At 52.5% G+C, this 26,262-nt stretch overlaps 1 protein-coding gene across 1 annotated transcript in view; it reads right to left on the bottom strand.

The window, feature by feature from the left end:
- LOC137543706 (zinc finger protein 250-like) overlaps positions 1 to 26,015 on the bottom strand; it is a gene marked incomplete at its 3' end in the record, with an annotated part of 183,048 nt that extends 157,033 nt beyond the window's left edge. Inside the window, exon 1 of the mRNA XM_068264828.1 lies at positions 25,964 to 26,015. The remainder of the gene's footprint in view (positions 1 to 25,963) is intronic.
- Between the last annotated feature and the right edge of the window lie 247 nt (positions 26,016 to 26,262).

The raw sequence follows: 26,262 nt of genomic DNA, 5'->3' as shown, positions 1-26,262 counted from the left end.
AGTATAGCTAGTATAGTGCCCAGTGTGCACCAGGATAGCTAGTATAGTGCCCAGTGTGCCCCAGGATAGCTAGTATAGTGCCCAGTGTGCCCCAGGATAGCTAGTATAGTGCCCAGTGTGCCCCAGTATAGCTAGTATAGTGCCCAGTGTGCCCCAGGATAGCTAGTATAGTGCCCCGTGTGCCCCAGGATAGCTAGTATAGTGCCCAGTGTGCCCCAGGATAGCTAGTATAGTGCCCAGTGTTCCCCAGTATAGCTAGTATAGTGCCCAGTGTGCCCCAGTATAGCTAGTATAGTGCCCAGTGTTCCCCAGTATAGCTAGTATAGTGCCCAGTGTGCACCAGGATAGCTAGTATAGTGCCCAGTGTTCCCCAGTATATCTAGTATAGTGCCCAGTGTGCCCCAGTATAGCTAGTATAGTGCCCAGTGTGCCCCAGTATAGCTAGTATAGTGCCCAGTGTGCCCCAGTATAGCTAGTATAGTGCCCAGTGTGCACCAGGATAGCTAGTATAGTGCCCAGTGTGCCCCAGTATAGCTAGTATAGTGCCCAGTGTGCCCCAGTATAGCTAGTATAGTGCCCAGTGTGCCCCAGGATAGCTAGTATAGTGCCCTGTGTGCCCCAGGATAGCTAGTATAGTGCCCAGTGTGCCCCAGGATAGCTAGTATAGTGCCCAGTGTGCCCCAGTATAGCTAGTATAGTGCCCAGTGTGCCCCAGGATAGCTAGTATAGTGCCCAGTGTGCCCCAGTATAGCTAGTATAGTGCCTAGTGTGCCCCAGGATAGCTAGTACAGTGCCCAGTGTGCCCCAGGATAGCTAGTATAGTGCCCAGTGTGCCCCAGCATAGCTAGTATAGTGCCCAGTGTGCCCCAGTATAGCTAGTATAGTGCCCAGTGTGCCCCAGTATATCTAGTATAGTGCCCCATGTGCCCCAGGATAGCTAGTATAGTGCCCAGTGTGCCCCAGGATAGCTAGTATAGTGCCCAGTGTGCCCCAGTATAGCTAGTATAGTGCCCAGTGTGCCCCAGGATAGCTAGTACAGTGCCCAGTGTGCCCCAGGATAGCTAGTATAGTGCCCAGTGTGCCCCAGCATAGCTAGTATAGTGCCCAGTGTGCCCCAGTATAGCTAGTATAGTGCCCAGTGTGCCCCAGGATAGCTAGTATAGTGCTCAGTGTGCCCCAGTATAGCTAGTATAGTGCCCAGTGTGCCCCAGTATAGCTAGTATAGTGCCCCAGGATAGCTAGTATAGTGCCCAGTGTGCCCCAGTATATCTAGTATAGTGCCCAGTGTGCCCCAGGATAGCTAGTATAGTGCCCCATGTGCCCCAGGATAGCTAGTATAGTGCCCAGTGTGCCCCAGGATAGCTAGTAATTTGCCCCATGTGCCCCAGGATAGCTAGTATAGTGCCCATGTGCCCCAGCATAGCTAGTATAGTGCCCCATGTGCCCCAGGATAGCTAGTAATTTGCCCCATGTGCCCCAGGATAGCTAGTATAGTGCCCCAGTGTGCCCCAATATAGCTAGTATAGTGCCCAGTGTGCCCCAGGATAGCTAGTATAGTGCCCAGTGTTCCCCAGTATAGCTAGTATAGTGCCCCATGTGCCCCAGGATAGCTAGTATAGTGCCCAGTGTGCCCCAGTATATCTAGTATAGTGCCCCATGTACCCCAGGATAGCTAGTATAGTGCCCAGTGTGCCCCAGGATAGCTAGTACAGTGCCCAGTGTGCCCCAGTATATCTAGTATAGTGCCCAGTGTGCCCCAGGATAGCTAGTATAGTGCCCCATGTGCCCCAGTATAGCTAGTATAGTGCCCAGTGTGCCCCAGGATAGCTAGTATAGTGCCCCATGTGCCCCAGGATAGCTAGTATAGTGCCCCATGTGCCCCAGTATATCTAGTATAGTGCCCAGTGTGCCCCAGTATAGCTAGTATAGTGCCCAGTGTGCCCCAGTATAGCTAGTATAGTGCCCAGTGTGCCCCAGCATAGCTAGTATAGTGCCTAGTGTGCCCCAGGATAGCTAGTGTAGTGCCCCATGTGCCCCAGGATAGCTAGTACAGTGCCCAGTGTGCCCCAGTATAGCTAGTATAGTGCCCAGTGTGCCCCAGGATAGCTAGTATAGTGCCCAGTGTGCCCCAGAATAGCTAGTACAGTGCCCAGTGTGCCCCAGGATAGCTAGTATAGTGCCCCAGGATAGGTAGTATAGTGCCCCAGTATAGCTAGTATAGTGCCCCAGGATAGCTAGTATAGTGCCCAGTGTTCCCCAGGATAGCTAGTATAGTGCCCAGTGTGCCCCAGTATAGCTAGTATAGTGCCTAGTGTGCCCCAGGATAGCTAGTATAGTGCCCCATGTGCCCCAGTATATCTAGTACAGTGCCCAGTGTGCCCCAGGATAGCTAGTATAGTGCCCAGTGTGCCCCAGTATAGCTAGTATAGTGCCTAGTGTGCCCCAGTATAGCTAGTATAGTGCCTAGTGTGCCCCAGGATAGCTAGTATAGTGCCCAGTGTGCCCCAGGATAGCTAGTATAGTGCCCCATGTGCCCCAGGATAGCTAGTATAGTGCCCCATGTGCCCCAGTATAGCTAGTACAGTGCCCAGTGTGCCCCAGGATAGCTAGTATAGTGCCCAGTGTGCCCCAGGATAGCTAGTATAGTGCCCCATGTGCCCCAGGATAGCTAGTATAGTGCCCCATGTGCCCCAGGATAGCTAGTATAGTGCCCAGTGTGCCCCAGGATAGCTAGTATAGTGCCCAGTGTGCCCCAGTATAGCTAGTATAGTGCCCAGTGTTCCCCAGTATAGCTAGTATAGTGCCCCAGTATAGCTAGCATAGTGCCCAGTGTGCCCCAGTATAGCTAGTATAGTGCCCAGTGTGCCCCAGTATAGCTAGTATAGTGCCCAGTGTGCCCCAGTATAGCTAGTATAGTGCCCAGTGTGCCCCAGTATAGCTAGTATAGTGCCCAGTGTGCCCCAGTATAGCTAGTATAGTGCCCCATGTGCCCCAGGATAGCTAGTACAGTGCCCAGTGTGCCCCAGTATAGCTAGTATAGTGCCCAGTGTGCCCCAGTATAGCTAGTAAAGTGCCCAGTGTTCCCCAGTATATCTAGTATAGTGCCCAGTGTGCCCCAGTATAGCTAGTATAGTGCCCCATGTGCTCCAGGATAGCTAGTATAGTGCCCAGTGTGCCCCAGGATAGCTACTATAGTGCCCAGTGTGCACCAGGATAGCTAGTATAGTGCCCAGTGTGCCCCAGCATAGCTAGTATAGTGCCCAGTGTGCCCCAGGATAGCTAGTATAGTGCCCAGTGTGCCCCAGTATAGCTAGTATAGTGCCCAGTGTGCCCCAGTATAGCTAGTATAGTGCCCAGTGTGCCCCAGGATAGCTAGTATAGTGCCCAGTGTGCCCCAGGATAGCTAGTATAGTGCCCAGTGTGCCCCAGGATAGCTAGTATAGTGCCCAGTGTGCCCCAGTATAGCTAGTATAGTGCCCAGTGTGCCCCAGGATAGCTAGTATAGTGCCCCGTGTGCCCCAGGATAGCTAGTATAGTGCCCAGTGTGCCCCAGGATAGGTAGTATAGTGCCCAGTGTTCCCCAGTATAGCTAGTATAGTGCCCAGTGTGCCCCAGTATAGCTAGTATAGTGCCCAGTGTGCCCCAGTATAGCTAGTATAGTGCCCCATGTGCCCCAGTATAGCTAGTATAGTGCCCAGTGTGCCCCAGTATAGCTAGTATAGTGCCCAGTGTGCCCCAGCATAGCTAGTATAGTGCCCAGTGTGCCCCAGGATAGCTAGTATAGTGCCCCAGGATAGCTAGTATAGTGCCCAGTGTTCCCCAGTATAGCTAGTATAGTGCCCAGTGTGCCCCAGGATAGCTAGTATAGTGCCCAGTGTGCCCCAGTATATCTAGTATAGTGCCCAGTGTGCCCCAGTATAGCTAGTATAGTGCCCCAGGATAGCTAGTATAGTGCCCCATGTGCCCCAGGATAGCTAGTATAGTGCCCAGTGTGCCCCAGTATAGCTAGTATAGTGCCCAGTGTGCCCCAGTATAGCTAGTATAGTGCCCCATGTGTCCCAGGATAGCTAGTATAGTGCCCCATGTGCCCCAGTATAGCTAGTATAGTGCCCCATGTGCCCCAGGATAGCTAGTACAGTGCCCAGTGTGCCCCAGTATAGCTAGGATAGTGCCCAGTGTGCCCCAGTATAGCTAGTAAAGTGCCCAGTGTTCCCCAGTATATCTAGTATAGTGCCCAGTGTGCCCCAGTATATCTAGTATAGTGCCCCAGGATAGGTAGTATAGTGCCCAGTGTGCCCCAGTATAGCTAGTATAGTGCCCAGTGTGCCCCAGTATATCTAGTATAGTGCCCCAGGATAGCTAGTATAGTGCCCAGTGTGCCCCAGGATAGGTAGTATAGTGCCCAGTGTGCCCCAGGATAGCTAGTATAGTGCCCAGTGTGCCCCAGGATAGCTAGTATAGTGCCCAGTGTGCCCCAGTATATCTAGTATAGTGCCCCATGTGCCCCAGTATAGCTAGTATAGTGCCCAGTGTGCCCCAGGATAGCTAGTATAGTGCCCAGTGTGCCCCAGGATAGCTAGTATAGTGCCCAGTGTGCCCCAGGATAGCTAGTATAGTGCCCAGTGTGCCCCAGTATATCTAGTATAGTGCCCAGTGTGCCCCAGGATAGCTAGTATAGTGCCCAGTGTGCCCCAGTATAGCTAGTATAGTGCCCAGTGTGCCCCAGGATAGCTAGTATAGTGCCCAGTGTGCCCCAGGATAGCTAGTATAGTGCCCAGTGTGCCCCAGTATAGCTAGTATAGTGCCCAGTGTGCCCCAGGATAGCTAGTATAGTGCCCAGTGTGCCCCAGGATTGCTAGTACAGTGCCCAGTGTGCCCCAGTATATCTAGTATAGTGCCCAGTGTGCCCCAGTATAGCTAGTATAGTGCCCAGTGTGCCCCAGAATAGCTAGTATAGTGCCCCAGGATAGGTAGTATAGTGCCCCAGTATAGCTAGTATAGTGCCCCAGGATAGCTAGTATAGTGCCCCAGTGTGCCCCAGTATAGCTAGTATAGTGCCCAGTGTGCCCCAGGATAGCTAGTATAGTGCCCCAGTGTGCCCCAGTATAGCTAGTATAGTGCCCAGTGTGCCCCAGGATAGCTAGTATAGTGCCCAGTGTGCCCCAGTATAGCTAGTATAGTGCCCCATGTGCCCCAGGATAGCTAGTATAGTGCCCAGTGTGCCCCAGGATAGCTAGTATAGTGCCCCAGGATAGCTAGTATAGTGCCCAATGTTCCCCAGGATAGCTAGTATAGTGCCCAGTGTGCCCCAGGATAGCTAGTATAGTGCCCCATGTGCCCCAGTATATCTAATATAGTGCCCAGTGTGCCCCAGTATAGCTAGTATAGTGCCCCATGTGCCCCAGGATAGCTAGTATAGTGCCCAGTGTGCCCCAGTATAGCTAGTATAGTGCCCAGTGTTCCCCAGTATAGCTAGTATAGTGCCCAGTGTGCCCCAGGATAGCTAGTATAGTGCCCAGTGTGCCCCAGTATAGCTAGTATAGTGCCCAGTGTGCCCCAGTATAGCTAGTATAGTGCCCAGTGTGCCCCAGTATAGCTAGTATAGTGCCCAGTGTTCCCCAGTATAGCTAGTATAGTGCCCAGTGTGCCCCAGTATAGCTAGTATAGTGCCCAGTGTGCCCCAGTATAGCTAGTATAGTGCCCAGTGTGCCCCAGTATAGCTAGTATAGTGCCCCGTGTGCCCCAGGATAGCTAGTATAGTGCCCAGTGTGCCCCAGTATAGCTATTATAGTGCCCCATGTGCCCCAGTATAGCTAGTATAGTGCCCAGTGTGCCCCAGTATATCTAGTATAGTGCCCAGTTTGCCCCAGTATAGCTAGTATAGTGCCCAGTGTGCCCCAGAATAGCTAGTATAGTGCCCAGTGTGCCCCAGGATAGCTAGTATAGTGCCCCATGTGCCCCAGGATAGCTAGTATAGTGCCCAGTGTGCCCCAGTATAGCTAGTACAGTGCCCAGTGTGCCCCAGGATAGCTAGTATAGTGCCCAGTGTGCCCCAGTATAGCTAGTATAGTGCCCAGTGTGCCCCAGGATAGCTAGTATAGTGCCCCATGTGCCCCAGTATAGCTAGTATAGTGCCCAGTGTGCCCCAGGATAGCTAGTATAGTGCCCAGTGTGCCCCAGTATAGCTAGTATAGTGCCCAGTGTGCCCCAGGATAGCTAGTATAGTGCCCAGTGTGCCCCAGGATAGGTAGTATAGTGCCCAGTGTTCCCCAGTATAGCTAGTATAGTGCCCAGTGTGCCCCAGTATAGCTAGTATAGTGCCCAGTGTTCCCCAGTATAGCTAGTATAGTGCCCAGTGTGCCCCAGTATAGCTAGTATAGTGCCCAGTGTGCCCCAGTATAGCTAGTATAGTGCCCCGTGTGCCCCAGGATAGCTAGTATAGTGCCCAGTGTGCCCCAGGATAGCTAGTATAGTGCTCAGTGTGCCCCAGGATAGCTAGTATAGTGCCCAGTGTGCCCCAGTATAGCTAGTATAGTGCCCCATGTGCCCCAGTATATCTAGTATAGTGCCCAGTGTGCCCCAGTATAGCTAGTATAGTGCCCAGTGTGCCCCAGTATAGTGCCCCGTGTGCCCCAGGATAGCTAGTATAGTGCCCTGTGTGCCCCAGGATAGCTAGTATAGTGCCCAGTGTTCCCCAGTATAGCTAGTATAGTGCCCAGTGTGCCCCAGTATAGCTAGTATAGTGCCCAGTGTGCCCCAGTATAGTGCCCAGTGTTCCCCAGTATAGCTAGTATAGTGCCCAGTGTGCCCCAGTATAGCTAGTATAGTGCCCAGTGTGCCCCAGTATAGCTAGTATAGTGCCCAGTGTGCCCCAGGATAGCTGGTATAGTGCCCAGTGTGTCCCAGTATAGTGCCCTGTGTGCCCCAGGATAGCTAGTATAGTGCCCAGTGTGCCCCAGTATAGTGCCCAGTGTGCCCCAGGATAGCTAGTATAGTGCCCAGTGTGCCCCAGGATAGCTAGTATAGTGCCCAGTGTGTCCCAGTATAGTGCCCAGTGTGCCCCAGGATAGCTAGTATAGTGCCCAGTGTGCCCCAGAATAGCTAGTATAGTGCCCAGTGTGCCCCAGTATAGTGCCCCAGGATAGCTAGTATAGTGCCCAGTGTGCCCCAGTATAGTGCCCAGTGTTCCCCAGTATAGCTAGTATAGTGCCCAGTGTGCCCCAGGATAGCTGGTATAGTGCCCAGTGTGCCCCAGTATAGCTAGTATAGTGCCCAGTGTGCCCCAGTATAGCTAGTATAGTGCCCAGTGTGCCCCAGGATAGCTGGTATAGTGCCCAGTGTGTCCCAGTATAGTGCCCAGTGTGCCCCAGTATAGTGCCCAGTGTGCCCCAGGATAGCTAGTATAGTGCCCAGTGTGCCCCAGGATAGCTAGTATAGTGCCCAGTGTGTCCCAGTATAGTGCCCAGTGTGCCCCAGGATAGCTAGTATAGTGCCCAGTGTGCCCCAGGATAGCTAGTATAGTGCCCAGTGTGCCCCAGGATAGCTAGTATAGTGCCCAGTGTGCCCCAGGATAGCTAGTATAGTGCCCAGTGTGCCCCAGGATAGCTAGTATAGTGCCCCAGGATAGCTAGTATAGTGCCCAGTGTGCCCCAGTATAGCTAGTATAGTGCCCAGTGTGCCCCAGTATAGCTAGTATAGTGCCCCATGTGCCCCAGTATATCTAGTATAGTGCCCAGTGTGCCCCAGTATAGCTAGTATAGTGCCCCAGTATCGCTAGTATAGTGCCCCAGTATAGCTAGTATAGTGCCCAGTGTGCCCCAGTATATCTAGTATAGTGCCCCATGTGCCCCAGTATAGCTAGTATAGTGCCCAGTGTGCCCCAGGATAGCTAGTATAGTGCCCAGTGTGCCCCAGTATAGCTAGTATAGTGCCCAGTGTGCCCCAGTATAGCTAGTATAGTGCCCCATGTGTCCCAGGATAGCTAGTATAGTGCCCAGTGTGCCCCAGTATAGCTAGTATAGTGCCCAGTGTGCCCCAGAATAGCTAGTATAGTGCCCAGTGTGCCCCAGGATAGCTAGTATAGTGCCCAGTGTGCCCCAGTATATCTAGTATAGTGCCCAGTGTGCCCCAGTATAGCTAGTACAGTGCCCAGTGTGCCCCAGGATAGCTAGTATAGTGCCCAGTGTTCCCCAGGATAGCTAGTATAGTGCCCAGTGTGCCCCAGTATAGCTAGTACAGTGCCCAGTGTGCCCCAGTATAGCTAGTATAGTGCCCAGTGTGCCCCAGTATATCTAGTATAGTGCCCCATGTGCCCCAGTATAGCTAGTATAGTGCCCAGTGTGCCCCAGGATAGCTAGTATAGTGCCCAGTGTGCCCCAGTATAGCTAGTATAGTGCCCCATGTGTCCCAGGATAGCTAGTATAGTGCCCAGTGTGCCCCAGTATAGCTAGTATAGTGCCCAGTGTGCCCCAGTATATCTAGTATAGTGCCCCATGTGCCCCAGTATAGCTAGTATAGTGCCCAGTGTGCCCCAGTATAGCTAGTATAGTGCCCAGTGTGCCCCAGTATAGCTAGTATAGTGCCCCATGTGTCCCAGGATAGCTAGTATAGTGCCCAGTGTGCCCCAGTATAGCTAGTATAGTGCCCAGTGTGCCCCAGAATAGCTAGTATAGTGCCCAGTGTGCCCCAGGATAGCTAGTATAGTGCCCAGTGTGCCCCAGTATATCTAGTATAGTGCCCAGTGTGCCCCAGTATAGCTAGTACAGTGCCCAGTGTGCCCCAGGATAGCTAGTATAGTGCCCAGTGTTCCCCAGGATAGCTAGTATAGTGCCCAGTGTGCCCCAGTATAGCTAGTATAGTGCCCAGTGTGCCCCAGTATAGCTAGTATAGTGCCCAGTGTGCCCCAGTATAGCTAGTACAGTGCCCAGTGTGCCCCAGGATAGCTAGTATAGTGCCCAGTGTGCCCCAGGATAGCTAGTATAGTGCCCAGTGTGCCCCAGGATAGCTAGTATAGTGCCCAGTGTGCCCCAGGATAGCTAGTATAGTGCCCAGTGTGCCCCAGGATAGCTAGTATAGTGCCCAGTGTGCCCCAGGATAGCTAGTATAGTGCCCCATGTGCCCCAGTATAGCTAGTATAGTGCCCAGTGTGCCCCAGGATAGCTAGTATAGTGCCCAGTGTGCCCCAGGATAGCTAGTATAGTGCCCAGTGTGCCCCAGGATAGCTAGTATAGTGCCTAGTGTGCCCCAGTATAGCTAGTATAGTGCCCAGTGTGCCCCAGGATAGCTAGTATAGTGCCCAGTGTGCCCCAGTATATCTAGTATAGTGCCCAGTGTGCCCCAGGATAGCTAGTATAGTGCCCCGTGTGCCCCAGTATAGCTAGTATAGTGCCCAGTGTGCCCCAGGATAGCTAGTATAGTGCCCAGTGTGCCCCAGGATAGCTGGTATAGTGCCCAGTGTGCCCCAGGATAGCTAGTATAGTGCCCCATGTGCCCCAGTATAGCTAGTATAGTGCCCAGTGTGCCCCAGTATAGCTAGTATAGTGCCCAGTGTGCCCCAGTATAGCTAGTATAGTGCCCAGTGTGCCCCAGGATAGCTAGTATAGTGCCCAGTGTTCCCCAGTATAGCTAGTATAGTGCCCAGTGTGCCCCAAGATAGCTAGTATAGTGCCCAGTGTGCCCCAGGATAGGTAGTATAGTGCCCAGTGTTCCCCAGTATAGCTAGTATAGTGCCCAGTGTGCCCCAGTATAGCTAGTATAGTGCCCAGTGTGCCCCAGTATAGCTATTACAGTGCCCAGTGTGCCCCAGTATAGCTAGTATAGTGCCCATGTGCCCCAGTATAGCTAGTATAGTGCCCCAGGATAGGTAGTATAGTGCCCCAGGATAGCTAGTATAGTGCCCAGTGTGCCCCAGAATAGCTAGTATAGTGCCCAGTGTGCCCCAGTATAGTGCCCCAGGATAGCTAGTATAGTGCCCCAGGATAGGTAGTATAGTGCCCCAGAATAGCTAGTATAGTGCCCAGTGTGCCCCAGTATAGCTAGTATAGTGCCCCATGTGCCCCAGTATAGCTAGTATAGTGCCCCAGGATAGGTAGTATAGTGCCCCAGGATAGCTAGTATAGTGCCCAGTGTGCCCCAGAATAGCTAGTATAGTGCCCTGTGTGCCCCAGGATAGCTAGTATAGTGCCCAGTGTGCCCCAGGATAGCTAGTATAGTGCCCAGTGTGCCCCAGTATAGTGCCCCAGGATAGCTAGTATAGTGCCCAGTGTGCCCCAGTATAGTGCCCAGTGTTCCCCAGTATAGCTAGTATAGTGCCCAGTGTGCCCCAGGATAGCTGGTATAGTGCCCAGTGTGCCCCAGTATAGCTAGTATAGTGCCCAGTGTGCCCCAGTATAGCTAGTATAGTGCCCAGTGTGCCCCAGGATAGCTGGTATAGTGCCCAGTGTGTCCCAGTATAGTGCCCTGTGTGCCCCAGGATAGCTAGTATAGTGCCCAGTGTGCCCCAGTATAGCTAGTATAGTGCCCAGTGTGCCCCAGGATAGCTAGTATAGTGCCCAGTGTGCCCCAGCATAGCTAGTATAGTGCCCAGTGTGCCCCAGTATAGCTATTACAGTGCCCAGTGTGCCCCAGGATAGCTAGTATAGTGCCCCATGTGCCCCAGGATAGCTAGTATAGTGCCCAGTGTGCCCCAGGATAGCTAGTATAGTGCCCATGTGCCCCAGGATAGCTAGTATACTGCCCCATGTGCCCCAGGATAGCTAGTATAGTGCCCAGTGTGCCCCAGTATAGCTAGTATAGTGCCCAGTGTGCCCCAGGATAGCTAGTATAGTGCCCAGTGTGCCCCAGGATAGCTAGTATAGTGCCCAGTGTTCCCCAGTATAGCTAGTATAGTGCCCAGTGTGCCCCAGTATAGCTAGTATAGTGCCCAGTGTTCCCCAGTATAGCTAGTATAGTGCCCAGTGTGCCCCAGGATAGCTGGTATAGTGCCCAGTGTGCCCCAGTATAGCTAGTATAGTGCCCAGTGTGCCCCAGTATAGCTAGTATAGTGCCCAGTGTGCCCCAGGATAGCTGGTATAGTGCCCAGTGTGTCCCAGTATAGTGCCCTGTGTGCCCCAGGATAGCTAGTATAGTGCCCAGTGTGCCCCAGTATAGCTAGTATAGTGCCCAGTGTGCCCCAGGATAGCTAGTATAGTGCCCAGTGTGCCCCAGTATATCTAGTATAGTGCCCAGTGTGCCCCAGGATAGCTATTACAGTGCCCAGTGTGCCCCAGGATAGCTAGTATAGTGCCCAGTGTGCCCCAGGATAGCTAGTACAGTGCCCAGTGTGCCCCAGGATAGCTATTACAGTGCCCAGTGTGCCCCAGGATAGCTAGTATAGTGCCCAGTGTGCCCCAGTATAGCTAGTATAGTGCCCAGTGTGCCCCAGGATAGCTGGTATAGTGCCCAGTGTGTCCCAGTATAGTGCCCTGTGTGCCCCAGGATAGCTAGTATAGTGCCCAGTGTGCCCCAGTATAGCTAGTATAGTGCCCAGTGTGCCCCAGGATAGCTAGTATAGTGCCCAGTGTGCCCCAGCATAGCTAGTATAGTGCCCAGTGTGCCCCAGTATAGCTATTACAGTGCCCAGTGTGCCCCAGGATAGCTAGTATAGTGCCCAGTGTGCCCCAGGATAGCTAGTATAGTGCCCATGTGCCCCAGGATAGCTAGTATACTGCCCCATGTGCCCCAGGATAGCTAGTATAGTGCCCAGTGTGCCCCAGTATAGCTAGTATAGTGCCCAGTGTGCCCCAGGATAGCTAGTATAGTGCCCAGTGTGCCCCAGGATAGCTAGTATAGTGCCCAGTGTTCCCCAGTATAGCTAGTATAGTGCCCAGTGTGCCCCAGTATAGCTAGTATAGTGCCCAGTGTTCCCCAGTATAGCTAGTATAGTGCCCAGTGTGCCCCAGGATAGCTGGTATAGTGCCCAGTGTGCCCCAGTATAGCTAGTATAGTGCCCAGTGTGCCCCAGTATAGCTAGTATAGTGCCCAGTGTGCCCCAGGATAGCTAGTATAGTGCCCAGTGTGCCCCAGTATAGCTAGTATAGTGCCCAGTGTGCCCCAGGATAGCTAGTATAGTGCCCAGTGTGTCCCAGTATAGTGCCCTGTGTGCCCCAGGATAGCTAGTATAGTGCCCAGTGTGCCCCAGTATAGCTAGTATAGTGCCCAGTGTGCCCCAGGATAGCTGGTATAGTGCCCAGTGTGTCCCAGTATAGTGCCCTGTGTGCCCCAGGATAGCTAGTATAGTGCCCAGTGTGCCCCAGTATAGCTAGTATAGTGCCCAGTGTGCCCCAGGATAGCTAGTATAGTGCCCAGTGTGCCCCAGTATATCTAGTATAGTGCCCAGTGTGCCCCAGGATAGCTATTACAGTGCCCAGTGTGCCCCAGGATAGCTAGTATAGTGCCCAGTGTGCCCCAGTATAGTGCCCAGTGTGCCCCAGGATAGCTAGTATAGTGCCCAGTGTGCCCCAGGATAGCTAGTATAGTGCCCAGTGTGTCCCAGTATAGTGCCCAGTGTGCCCCAGGATAGCTAGTATAGTGCCCAGTGTGCCCCAGAATAGCTAGTATAGTGCCCAGTGTGCCCCAGTATAGTGCCCCAGGATAGCTAGTATAGTGCCCAGTGTGCCCCAGTATAGTGCCCAGTGTTCCCCAGTATAGCTAGTATAGTGCCCAGTGTGCCCCAGGATAGCTGGTATAGTGCCCAGTGTGCCCCAGTATAGCTAGTATAGTGCCCAGTGTGCCCCAGTATAGCTAGTATAGTGCCCAGTGTGCCCCAGGATAGCTGGTATAGTGCCCAGTGTGTCCCAGTATAGTGCCCAGTGTGCCCCAGTATAGTGCCCAGTGTGCCCCAGGATAGCTAGTATAGTGCCCAGTGTGCCCCAGGATAGCTAGTATAGTGCCCAGTGTGTCCCAGTATAGTGCCCAGTGTGCCCCAGGATAGCTAGTATAGTGCCCAGTGTGCCCCAGGATAGCTAGTATAGTGCCCAGTGTGCCCCAGGATAGCTAGTATAGTGCCCAGTGTGCCCCAGCATAGCTAGTATAGTGCCCAGTGTGCCCCAGTATAGCTATTACAGTGCCCAGTGTGCCCCAGGATAGCTAGTATAGTGCCCCATGTGCCCCAGGATAGCTAGTATAGTGTCCCGTGTGCCCCAGGATAGCTAGTATAGTGCCCAGTGTGCCCCAGGATAGCTAGTATAGTGCCCAGTGTGCCCCAGTATAGCTAGTATAGTGCCCAGTGTGCCCCAGGATAGCTAGTATAGTGCCCATGTGCCCCAGGATAGCTAGTATACTGCCCCATGTGCCCCAGGATAGCTAGTATAGTGCCCCAGGATAGCTAGTATAGTGCCCCATGTGCCCCAGTATATCTAGTATAGTGCCCAGTGTGCCCCAGTATAGCTAGTATATTGCCCAGTGTGCCCCAGTATATCTAGTATAGTGCCCCATGTGCCCCAGTATAGCTAGTATAGTGCCCAGTGTGCCCCAGTATAGCTAGTATAGTGCCCCAGTATCGCTAGTATAGTGCCCCAGTATAGCTAGTATAGTGCCCAGTGTGCCCCAGTATAGCTAGTATAGTGCCCCATGTGCCCCAGTATATCTAGTATAGTGCCCAGTGTGCCCCAGTATAGCTAGTATAGTGCCCCAGTATCGCTAGTATAGTGCCCCAGTATAGCTAGTATAGTGCCCAGTGTGCCCCAGTATATCTAGTATAGTGCCCCATGTGCCCCAGTATAGCTAGTATAGTGCCCAGTGTGCCCCAGGATAGCTAGTATAGTGCCCAGTGTGCCCCAGTATAGCTAGTATAGTGCCCAGTGTGCCCCAGTATAGCTAGTATAGTGCCCCATGTGTCCCAGGATAGCTAGTATAGTGCCCAGTGTGCCCCAGTATAGCTAGTATAGTGCCCAGTGTGCCCCAGAATAGCTAGTATAGTGCCCAGTGTGCCCCAGGATAGCTAGTATAGTGCCCAGTGTGCCCCAGTATATCTAGTATAGTGCCCAGTGTGCCCCAGTATAGCTAGTACAGTGCCCAGTGTGCCCCAGGATAGCTAGTATAGTGCCCAGTGTTCCCCAGGATAGCTAGTATAGTGCCCAGTGTGCCCCAGTATAGCTAGTACAGTGCCCAGTGTGCCCCAGTATAGCTAGTATAGTGCCCAGTGTGCCCCAGTATATCTAGTATAGTGCCCCATGTGCCCCAGTATAGCTAGTATAGTGCCCAGTGTGCCCCAGGATAGCTAGTATAGTGCCCAGTGTGCCCCAGTATAGCTAGTATAGTGCCCAGTGTGCCCCAGTATAGCTAGTATAGTGCCCCATGTGTCCCAGGATAGCTAGTATAGTGCCCAGTGTGCCCCAGTATAGCTAGTATAGTGCCCAGTGTGCCCCAGAATAGCTAGTATAGTGCCCAGTGTGCCCCAGGATAGCTAGTATAGTGCCCAGTGTGCCCCAGTATATCTAGTATAGTGCCCAGTGTGCCCCAGTATAGCTAGTACAGTGCCCAGTGTGCCCCAGGATAGCTAGTATAGTGCCCAGTGTTCCCCAGGATAGCTAGTATAGTGCCCAGTGTGCCCCAGTATAGCTAGTACAGTGCCCAGTGTGCCCCAGGATAGCTAGTATAGTGCCCAGTGTGCCCCAGGATAGCTAGTATAGTGCCCAGTGTGCCCCAGGATAGCTAGTATAGTGCCCAGTGTGCCCCAGGATAGCTAGTATAGTGCCCAGTGTGCCCCAGGATAGCTAGTATAGTGCCCAGTGTGCCCCAGGATAGCTAGTATAGTGCCCCATGTGCCCCAGTATAGCTAGTATAGTGCCCAGTGTGCCCCAGGATAGCTAGTATAGTGCCCAGTGTGCCCCAGGATAGCTAGTATAGTGCCCAGTGTGCCCCAGGATAGCTAGTATAGTGCCTAGTGTGCCCCAGTATAGCTAGTATAGTGCCCAGTGTGCCCCAGGATAGCTAGTATAGTGCCCAGTGTGCCCCAGTATATCTAGTATAGTGCCCAGTGTGCCCCAGGATAGCTAGTATAGTGCCCAGTGTGCCCCAGTATAGCTAGTATAGTGCCCAGTGTGCCCCAGGATAGCTAGTATAGTGCCCAGTGTTCCCCAGTATAGCTAGTATAGTGCCCAGTGTGCCCCAAGATAGCTAGTATAGTGCCCAGTGTGCCCCAGGATAGGTAGTATAGTGCCCAGTGTTCCCCAGTATAGCTAGTATAGTGCCCAGTGTGCCCCAGTATAGCTAGTATAGTGCCCAGTGTGCCCCAGTATAGCTATTACAGTGCCCAGTGTGCCCCAGTATAGCTAGTATAGTGCCCATGTGCCCCAGTATAGCTAGTATAGTGCCCCAGGATAGGTAGTATAGTGCCCCAGGATAGCTAGTATAGTGCCCAGTGTGCCCCAGTATAGTGCCCCAGGATAGCTAGTATAGTGCCCCAGGATAGGTAGTATAGTGCCCCAGAATAGCTAGTATAGTGCCCAGTGTGCCCCAGTATAGCTAGTATAGTGCCCCATGTGCCCCAGTATAGCTAGTATAGTGCCCCAGGATAGGTAGTATAGTGCCCCAGGATAGCTAGTATAGTGCCCAGTGTGCCCCAGAATAGCTAGTATAGTGCCCAGTGTGCCCCAGTATAGTGCCCCAGGATAGCTAGTATAGTGCCCAGTGTGCCCCAGTATAGTGCCCAGTGTTCCCCAGTATAGCTAGTATAGTGCCCAGTGTGCCCCAGGATAGCTGGTATAGTGCCCAGTGTGCCCCAGTATAGCTAGTATAGTGCCCAGTGTGCCCCAGTATAGCTAGTATAGTGCCCAGTGTGCCCCAGGATAGCTGGTATAGTGCCCAGTGTGTCCCAGTATAGTGCCCTGTGTGCCCCAGGATAGCTAGTATAGTGCCCAGTGTGCCCCAGTATAGCTAGTATAGTGCCCAGTGTGCCCCAGGATAGCTAGTATAGTGCCCAGTGTGCCCCAGCATAGCTAGTATAGTGCCCAGTGTGCCCCAGTATAGCTATTACAGTGCCCAGTGTGCCCCAGGATAGCTAGTATAGTGCCCCATGTGCCCCAGGATAGCTAGTATAGTGCCCAGTGTGCCCCAGGATAGCTAGTATAGTGCCCATGTGCCCCAGGATAGCTAGTATACTGCCCCATGTGCCCCAGGATAGCTAGTATAGTGCCCAGTGTGCCCCAGTATAGCTAGTATAGTGCCCAGTGTGCCCCAGGATAGCTAGTATAGTGCCCAGTGTGCCCCAGGATAGCTAGTATAGTGCCCAGTGTTCCCCAGTATAGCTAGTATAGTGCCCAGTGTGCCCCAGTATAGCTAGTATAGTGCCCAGTGTTCCCCAGTATAGCTAGTATAGTGCCCAGTGTGCCCCAGGATAGCTGGTATAGTGCCCAGTGTGCCCCAGTATAGCTAGTATAGTGCCCAGTGTGCCCCAGTATAGCTAGTATAGTGCCCAGTGTGCCCCAGGATAGCTGGTATAGTGCCCAGTGTGTCCCAGTATAGTGCCCTGTGTGCCCCAGGATAGCTAGTATAGTGCCCAGTGTGCCCCAGTATAGCTAGTATAGTGCCCAGTGTGCCCCAGGATAGCTAGTATAGTGCCCAGTGTGCCCCAGTATATCTAGTATAGTGCCCAGTGTGCCCCAGGATAGCTATTACAGTGCCCAGTGTGCCCCAGGATAGCTAGTATAGTGCCCCAGGATAGGTAGTATAGTGCCCCATGTGCCCCAGGATAGCTAGTATAGTGCCCCAGTATAGCTAGTATAGTGCCCCATGTGCCCCAGTATATCTAGTATAGTGCCCAGTGTGCCCCAGTATAGCTAGTATAGTGCCCCAGTATCGCTAGTATAGTGCCCCAGTATAGCTAGTATAGTGCCCAGTGTGCCCCAGTATATCTAGTATAGTGCCCAGTGTGCCCCAGTATAGCTAGTATAGTGCCCAGTGTGCCCCAGAATAGCTAGTATAGTGCCCAGTGTGCCCCAGGATAGCTAGTATAGTGCCCAGTGTGCCCCAGTATATCTAGTATAGTGCCCAGTGTGCCCCAGTATAGCTAGTACAGTGCCCAGTGTGCCCCAGGATAGCTAGTATAGTGCCCCATGTGCCCCAGTATAGCTAGTATAGTGCCCAGTGTGCCCCAGGATAGCTAGTATAGTGCCCAGTGTGCCCCAGGATAGCTAGTATAGTGCCCAGTGTGCCCCAGTATAGCTAGTATAGTGCCCAGTGTGCCCCAAGATAGCTAGTATAGTGCCCAGTGTGCCCCAGGATAGGTAGTATAGTGCCCAGTGTTCCCCAGTATAGCTAGTATAGTGCCCAGTGTGCCCCAGTATAGCTAGTATAGTGCCCAGTGTGCCCCAGTATAGCTAGTATAGTGCCCCATGTGCCCCAGTATAGCTAGTATAGTGCCCAGTGTGCCCCAGTATAGCTAGTATAGTGCCCAGTGTGCCCCAGGATAGCTAGTATAGTGAACAGTGTGCCCCAGTATAGCTAGTATAGTGCCCAGTGTGCCCCAGTATAGCTAGTATAGTGCCCAGTGTGCCCCAGGATAGCTAGTATAGTGCCCAGTGTGCCCCAGGATAGCTAGTATAGTGCCCCATGTGCACAAGGATAGCTAGTATAGTGCCCTGTGTGCCCCAGTATAGCTAGTATAGTGCCCAGTGTGCCCCAGTATAGCTAGTATAGTGCCCAGTGTGCCCCAGTATAGCTAGTATAGTGCCCAGTGTGCCCCAGAATAGCTAGTATAGTGCCCAGTGTTCCCCAGTATAACTAGTACAGTGCCCAGTGTGCCCCAGTATAGCTAGTATAGTGCCCAGTGTGCCCCAGTATAGCTAGTATAGTGCCCAGTGTTCCCCAGTATAGCTAGTATAGTGCCCAGTGTGCCCCAGTATAGCTAGTATAGTGCCCAGTGTGCCCCAGTATATCTAGTATAGTGCCCCATGTGCCCCAGGATAGCTAGTATAGTGCCCAGTGTGCCCCAGGATAGCTAGTATAGTGCCCCATGTGCCCCAGTATAGCTAGTATAGTGCCCAGTGTGCCCCAGTATAGCTAGTATAGTGCCCCATGTGCCCCAGTATAGCTAGTATAGTGCCCCATGTGCCCCAGTATAACTAGTATAGTGCCCAGTGTGCCCCAGGATAGCTAGTACAGTGCCCAGTGTGCCCCAGTATAGCTAGTATAGTGCCTAGTGTGCCCCAGGATAGCTAGTATAGTGCCCCATGTGCCCCAGGATAGCTAGTATAGTGCCCCATGTGCCCCAGGATAGCTAGTATAGTGCCCAGTGTGCCCCAGGATAGCTAGTATAGTGCCCCATGTGCCCCAGTATAGCTAGTATAGTGCCCAGTGTGCCCCAGTATAGCTAGTATAGTGCCCAGTGTTCCCCAGTATAGCTAGTATAGTGCCCAGTGTGCCCCAGTATAGCTAGTATAGTGCCCCAGGATAGGTAGTATAGTGCCCAGTGTGCCCCAGTATAGCTAGTATAGTGCCCAGTGTGCCCCAGTATATCTAGTATAGTGCCCAGTGTGCCCCAGGATAGCTAGTATAGTGCCCAGTGTGCCCCAGTATAGCTAGTATAGTGCCCCATGTGCCCCAGGATAGCTAGTATAGTGCCCAGTGTGCCCCAGGATAGCTAGTATAGTGCCCAGTGTGCCCCAGGATAGCTAGTATAGAGCCCAGTGTGCCCCAGGATAGCTAGTATAGTGCCCAGTGTGCCCCAGGATAGCTAGTATAGTGCCCAGTGTGCCCCAGTATAGTGCCCCATGTGCCCCAGGATAGCTAGTATAGTGCCCAGTGTGCCCCAGGATAGCTAGTATAGTGCCTAGTGTGCCCCAGTATAGCTAGTATAGTGCCCCATGTGCCCCAGTATATCTAGTATAGTGCCCAGTGTGCCCCAGGATAGCTAGTATAGTGCCCCATGTGCCCCAGTATAGCTAGTATAGTGCCCAGTGTGCCCCAGTATATCTAGTATAGTGCCCAGTGTGCCCCAGAATAGCTAGTATAGTGCCCAGTGTGCCCCAGGATAGCTAGTATAGTGCCCAGTGTGCCCCAGTATATCTAGTATAGTGCCCAGTGTGCCCCAGTATAGCTAGTACAGTGCCCAGTGTGCCCCAGGATAGCTAGTATAGTGCCCCATGTGCCCCAGTATAGCTAGTATAGTGCCCAGTGTGCCCCAGGATAGCTAGTATAGTGCCCAGTGTGCCCCAGGATAGCTAGTATAGTGCCCAGTGTGCCCCAGTATAGCTAGTATAGTGCCCAGTGTGCCCCAAGATAGCTAGTATAGTGCCCAGTGTGCCCCAGGATAGGTAGTATAGTGCCCAGTGTTCCCCAGTATAGCTAGTATAGTGCCCAGTGTGCCCCAGTATAGCTAGTATAGTGCCCAGTGTGCCCCAGTATAGCTAGTATAGTGCCCCATGTGCCCCAGTATAGCTAGTATAGTGCCCAGTGTGCCCCAGTATAGCTAGTATAGTGCCCAGTGTGCCCCAGGATAGCTAGTATAGTGCCCCAGGATAGCTAGTATAGTGCCCAGTGTGCCCCAGGATAGCTAGTATAGTGCCCCATGTGCCCCAGTATAGCTAGTATAGTGCCCCATGTGCCCCAGTATAGCTAGTATAGTGCCCCATGTGCCCCAGGATAGCTAGTATAGTGCCCCAGGATAGCTAGTATAGTGCCCCAGTATAGCTAGTATAGTGCCTAGTGTGCACCAGGATAGCTAGTATAGTGCCCAGTGTGCCCCAGGATAGCTAGTATAGTGCCCCATGTGCCCCAGGATAGCTAGTATAGTGCCCAGTGTGCCCCAGAATAGCTAGTATAGTGCCCCATGTGCCCCAGGATAGCTAGTATAGTGCCCAGTGTGCCCCAGTATAGCTAGTATAGTGCCCCATGTGCCCCAGTATAGCTAGTATAGTGCCCCATGTGCCCCAGGATAGCTAGTACAGTGCCCAGTGTGCCCCAGTATAGCTAGTATAGTGCCCAGTGTGCCCCAGTATAGCTAGTATAGTGCCCAGTGTTCCCCAGTATATCTAGTATAGTGCCCAGTGTGCCCCAGTATATCTAGTATAGTGCCCAGTGTGCCCCAGGATAGCTAGTATAGTGCACCAGGATAGCTAGTATAGTGCCCTGTGTGCCCCAGGATAGGTAGTATAGTGCCCAGTGTTCCCCAGTATAGCTAGTATAGTGCCCAGTGTGCCCCAGTATAGCTAGTATAGTGCCCCATGTGCCCCAGTATATCTAGTATAGTGCCCCATGTGCCCCAGTATAGCTAGTATAGTGCCCAGTGTGCCCCAGGATAGCTAGTATAGTGCCCAGTGTGCCCCAGGATAGCTAGTATAGTGCCCAGTGTGCCCCAGGATAGCTAGTATAGTGCCCAGTGTGCCCCAGTATAGCTAGTATAGTGCCCAGTGTGCCCCAGTATAGCTAGTATAGTGCCCAGTGTGCCCCAGTATAGCTAGTATAGTGCCCAGTGTGCCCCAGTATAGCTAGTATAGTGCCCAGTGTGCCCCAGTATAGCTAGTATAGTGCCCAGTGTGCCCCAGTATAGCTAGTATAGTGCCCAGTGTGCCCCAGGATAGCTAGTATAGTGCCCAGTGTGCCCCAGGATAGCTAGTATAGTGCCCAGTGTGCCCCAAGATAGCTAGTATAGTGCCCAGTGTGCCCCAGGATAGCTAGTATAGTGCCTAGTGTGCCCCAGGATAGCTGGTATAGTGCCCAGTGTGTCCCAGTATAGTGCCCTGTGTGCCCCAGGATAGGTAGTATAGTGCCCAGTGTTCCCCAGTATAGCTAGTATAGTGCCCAGTGTGCCCCAGTATAGCTAGTATAGTGCCCAGTGTGCCCCAGTATAGCTAGTATAGTGCCCCATGTGCCCCAGTATAGCTAGTATAGTGCCCAGTGTGCCCCAGTATAGCTAGTATAGTGCCCAGTGTGCCCCAGGATAGCTAGTATAGTGCCCCAGGATAGCTAGTATAGTGCACCATGTGCACCAGGATAGCTAGTATAGTGCCCCATGTGCCCCAGTATAGCTAGTATAGTGCCCCATGTGCCCCAGTATAGCTAGTATAGTGCCCCATGTGCCCCAGGATAGCTAGTACAGTGCCCAGTGTGCCCCAGTATAGCTAGTATAGTGCCCAGTGTGCCCCAGTATAGCTAGTATAGTGCCCAGTGTTCCCCAGTATATCTAGTATAGTGCCCAGTGTGCCCCAGTATATCTAGTATAGTGCCCAGTGTGCCCCAGGATAGCTAGTATAGTGCCCAGTGTGCCCCAGGATAGCTAGTATAGTGCCCAGTGTGCCCCAGTATAGCTAGTATAGTGCCCTGTGTGCCCCAGGATAGCTAGTATAGTGCCCAGTGTGCCCCAGGATAGCTAGTATAGTGCCCAGTGTGCCCCAGTATAGCTAGTATAGTGCCCAGTGTGCCCCAGTATAGCTAGTATAGTGCCTTATGTGCCCCAGTATATCTAGTATAGTGCCCCATGTGCCCCAGTATAGCTAGTATAGTGCCCAGTGTGCCCCAGGATAGCTAGTATAGTGCCCAGTGTGCCCCAGGATAGCTAGTATAGTGCCCAGTGTGCCCCAGTATAGCTAGTATAGTGCCCAGTGTGCCCCAGTATAGCTAGTATAGTGCCCCATGTGCCCCAGTATATCTAGTATAGTGCCCCATGTGCCCCAGTATAGCTAGTATAGTGCCCAGTGTGCCCCAGGATAGCTAGTATAGTGCCCAGTGTGCCCCAGGATAGCTAGTATAGTGCCCAGTGTGCCCCAGTATAGCTAGTATAGTGCCCAGTGTGCCCCAGTATAGCTAGTATAGTGCCCAGTGTGCCCCAGTATAGCTAGTATAGTGCCCAGTGTGCCCCAGTATAGCTAGTATAGTGCCCAGTGTGCCCCAGTATAGCTAGTATAGTGCCCAGTGTGCCCCAGTATAGCTAGTATAGTGCCCCGTGTGCCCCAGTATAGCTAGTATAGTGCCCAGTGTGCCCCAGGATAGCTAGTATAGTGCCCAGTGTGCCCCAGGATAGCTAGTATAGTGCCCAGTGTGCCCCAGTATATCTAGTATAGTGCCCAGTGTGCCCCAGGATAGCTAGTATAGTGCCCAGTGTGCCCCAGGATAGCTAGTATGGTGCCCCATGTGCCCCAGTATAGCTAGTATAGTGCCCCAGGATAGGTAGTATAGTGCCCCAGTATAGCTAGTATAGTGCCCCATGTGCCCCAGTATATCTAGTATAGTGTCCAGTGTGCCCCAGTATAGCTAGTATAGTGCCCAGTGTGCCCCAGGATAGCTAGTATAGTGCCCAGTGTGCCCCAGAATAGCTAGTATAGTGCCCCAGGATAGGTAGTATAGTGCCCCAGTATAGCTAGTATAGTGCCCCAGGATAGCTAGTATAGTGCCCCAGTGTGCCCCAGTATAGCTAGTATAGTGCCCAGTGTGCCCCAGGATAGCTAGTATAGTGCCCAGTGTGCCCCAGTATAGCTAGTATAGTGCCCCAGGATAGCTAGTATAGTGCCCAGTGTTCCCCAGGATAGCTAGTATAGTGCCCAGTGTGCCCCAGGATAGCTAGTATAGTGCCCCATGTGCCCCAGTATATCTAATATAGTGCCCAGTGTGCCCCAGTATAGCTAGTATAGTGCCCCAGGATAGCTAGTATAGTGCCCCATGTGCCCCAGGATAGCTAGTATAGTGCCCAGTGTGCCCCAGTATAGCTAGTATAGTGCCCCAGTATAGCTAGCATAGTGCCCAGTGTGCCCCAGTATAGCTAGTATAGTGCCCCATGTGTCCCAGGATAGCTAGTATAGTGCCCCATGTGCCCCAGTATAGCTAGTATAGTGCCCAGTGTGCCCCAGTATAGCTAGTATAGTGCCCAGTGTGCCCCAGGATAGCTAGTATAGTGCCTAGTGTGCCCCAGGATAGCTAGTATAGTGCCCCATGTGCCCCAGGATAGCTAGTATAGTGCCCAGTGTGCCCCAGTATAGCTAGTATAGTGCCCCATGTGCCCCAGTATAGCTAGTATAGTGCCCAGTGTGCCCCAGTATAGCTAGTATAGTGCCCAGTGTGCCCCAGGATAGCTAGTACAGTGCCCAGTGTGCCCCAGGATAGCTAGTAAAGTGCCCAGTGTGCCCCAGGATAGCTAGTATAGTGCCCAGTGTGCCCCAGCATAGCTAGTATAGTGCCCAGTGTGCCCCAGGATAGCTAGTATAGTGCCCCATGTGCCCCAGGATAGCTAGTATAGTGCCCAGTGTGCCCCAGTATAGCTAGTATAGTGCCCCATGTGCCCCAGGATAGCTAGTATAGTGCCCAGTGTGCCCCAGAATAGCTAGTATAGTGCCCCATGTGCCCCAGGATAGCTAGTATAGTGCCCAGTGTGCCCCAGGATAGCTAGTATAGTGCCCAGTGTGCCCCAGGATAGCTAGTATAGTGCCCAGTGTGCCCCAGGATAGCTAGTATAGTGCCCAGTGTTCCCCAGTATAGCTAGTATAGTGCCCATGTGCCCCAGGATAGCTAGTATAGTGCCCAGTGTGCCCCAGTATAGCTAGTATAGTGCCCAGTGTGCCCCAGAATAGCTAGTATAGTGCCCAGTGTGCCCCAGTATAGCTAGTATAGTGCCCAGTGTGCCCCAGTATAGCTAGTATAGTGCCCAGTGTGCCCCAGTATAGCTAGTATAGTGCCCAGTGTGCCCCAGGATAGCTAGTATAGTGCCCAGTGTGCCCCAGTATAGCTAGTATAGTGCCCAGTGTGCCCCAGTATAGCTAGTATAGTGCCCAGTGTGCCCCAGGATAGCTAGTATAGTGCCTAGTGTGCCCCAGGATAGCTAGTATAGTGCCCCATGTGCCCCAGGATAGCTAGTATAGTGCCCAGTGTGCCCCAGTATAGCTAGTATAGTGCCCCATGTGCCCCAGGATAGCTAGTATAGTGCCCAGTGTGCCCCAGTATAGCTAGTATAGTGCCCCAGGATAGCTAGTATAGTGCCCCATGTGCCCCAGTATAGCTAGTATAGTGCCCAGTGTGCCCCAGTATAGCTAGTATAGTGCCCCATGTGCCCCAGGATAGCTAGTATAGTGCCCAGTGTGCCCCAGGATAGCTAGTATAGTGCCCAGTGTTCCCCAGTATAGCTAGTATAGTGCCCAGTGTTCCCCAGTATAGCTAGTATAGTGCCCAGTGTGCCCCAGGATAGCTAGTATAGTGCCCAGTGTGCCCCAGGATAGCTAGTATAGTGCCCAGTGTGCCCCAGGATAGGTAGTATAGTGCCCAGTGTGCCCCAGGATAGGTAGTATAGTGCCCAGTGTCCCCCAGGATAGCTAGTATAGTGCCCAGTGTGCCCCAGTATATCTAGTATAGTGCCCCATGTGCCCCAGTATATCTAGTATAGTGCCCAGTGTGCCCCAGGATAGCTATTACAGTGCCCAGTGTGCCCCAGTATAGCTAGTATAGTGCCCAGTGTTCCCCAGTATAGCTAGTATAGTGCCCCATGTGCCCCAGTATATCTAGTATAGTGCCCAGTGTGCCCCAGTATAGCTAGTATAGTGCCCATGTGCCCCAGAATAGCTAGTATAGTGCCCCAGGATAGGTAGTATAGTGCCCCAGTATAGCTAGTATAGTGCCCCAGGATAGCTAGTATAGTGCCCAGTGTGCCCCAGTATAGTGCCCAGTGTGCCCCAGTATAGCTAGTATAGTGCCCAGTGTGCCCCTGTATAGCTAGTATAGTGCCCAGTGTGCCCCAGTATAGCTAGTATAGTGCCCCATGTGCCCCAGTATATCTAGTATAGTGCCCAGTGTGCCCCAGTATAGCTAGTATAGTGCCCAGTGTGCCCCAGAATAGCTAGTATAGTGCCCCAGGATAGGTAGTATAGTGCCCAGTGTGCCCCAGGATAGCTAGTATAGTGCCTAGTGTGCCCCAGAATAGCTAGTATAGTGCCCCATGTGCCCCAGGATAGCTAGTATAGTGCCCAGTGTGCCCCAGTATAGCTAGTATAGTGCCCAGTGTGCCCCAGGATAGCTAGTATAGTGCCTAGTGTGCCCCAGGATAGCTAGTATAGTGCCCAGTGTGCCCCAGGATAGCTAGTATACTGCCCCATGTGCCCCAGGATAGCTAGTATAGTGCCCCAGGATAGCTAGTATAGTGCCCATGTGCCCCAGTATAGCTAGTATAGTGCCCATGTGCCCCAGGATAGCTAGTATAGTGCCCAGTGTGCCCAAGAATAGCTAGTATAGTGCCCCAGGATAGGTAGTATAGTGCCCCAGGATAGGTAGTATAGTGCCCCAGGATAGCTAGTATAGTGCCCAGTGTGCCCCAGGATAGCTAGTATAGTGCCTAGTGTGCCCCAGTATAGCTAGTAGTGCCCAGTATGCCCCAGTATAGCTAGTATAGTGCCCAGTGTGCCCCAGTATAGCTAGCATAGTGCCCCATGTGCAGCTAGTATAGTGCCCCAGGATAGTTAGTATAGTGCCCCAGTGTAGCCCCCCTCCCCCCGCGTCCGCCGCTCCTGTCACCTTATGAGCTGGCGGCCACTTCCTGTCACTGATTCCCCGTAGCCGCTTTAAGGATTGCAGCATCTCCCATTGCAGCAGCGTTAGGGTTTCCATGGTAACGGCGATCGCCGCTACAGGAAGCCGCTGCCCCGCTTTCTTCCCTCCTTACAGCAGCTGCGCAGGAAGCGCTGCTGTAATGGGAGATGCTGCAATCCTCAAAGCGGCTACGGGGAATCAGTGACAGGAAGCGGCTGCCAGCTCATAAGGTGACAGGAGCGGCGGACGCGGGGGGGTGAGAGGCCAGATCCGCCGCGGCCCAGCTGGCAACTGCCCACGGACCGGCAGTGGGCCGCGGCCCGGTGGTTGGGGACCCCTGCTCTAGCTTATACAATGTGTCAGTGACTGAGGAACTCTGTGCTTCCATCATCATTCTTCATCTCAGTTGTGTTGCTTGCAATCATAATGGGACTATTATTGAATATAATTGTGATTCTTTTCTTCACCAAAATCACCAAATTACCTGCTCCAAAAATGTCTCCTCTCCACTTCCTGCAACTTCTCCTGCTGCTGTGTTACATCACTTCCTGTCTGTTTACATCACTTCCTGTCTTACTTCTTGTGTGCACCTTCCACTTGGGAGACTTGAGATCACCATCTTGTGGTCAATAGGCTAACTGCAGCCACTTGTAAAATCACCTGCACTCAGCCATGTTATATTTATATACAGCATTTGTATGCTGTTCTTTTTAGGTATATGATTTTATATATATGTCTATACATTTATTTATTTGTGTGATAACTATCATGTCATCACAAATA

This window comes from Hyperolius riggenbachi, unplaced genomic scaffold (genome assembly GCF_040937935.1).
Source record: "Hyperolius riggenbachi isolate aHypRig1 unplaced genomic scaffold, aHypRig1.pri scaffold_172, whole genome shotgun sequence".
Taxonomy (NCBI): Eukaryota; Metazoa; Chordata; class Amphibia; order Anura; family Hyperoliidae; genus Hyperolius; species Hyperolius riggenbachi.
The sequence above is the reverse complement of the archived record's forward strand: the minus strand, read 5'-3'. Positions and strand labels throughout refer to the sequence as shown.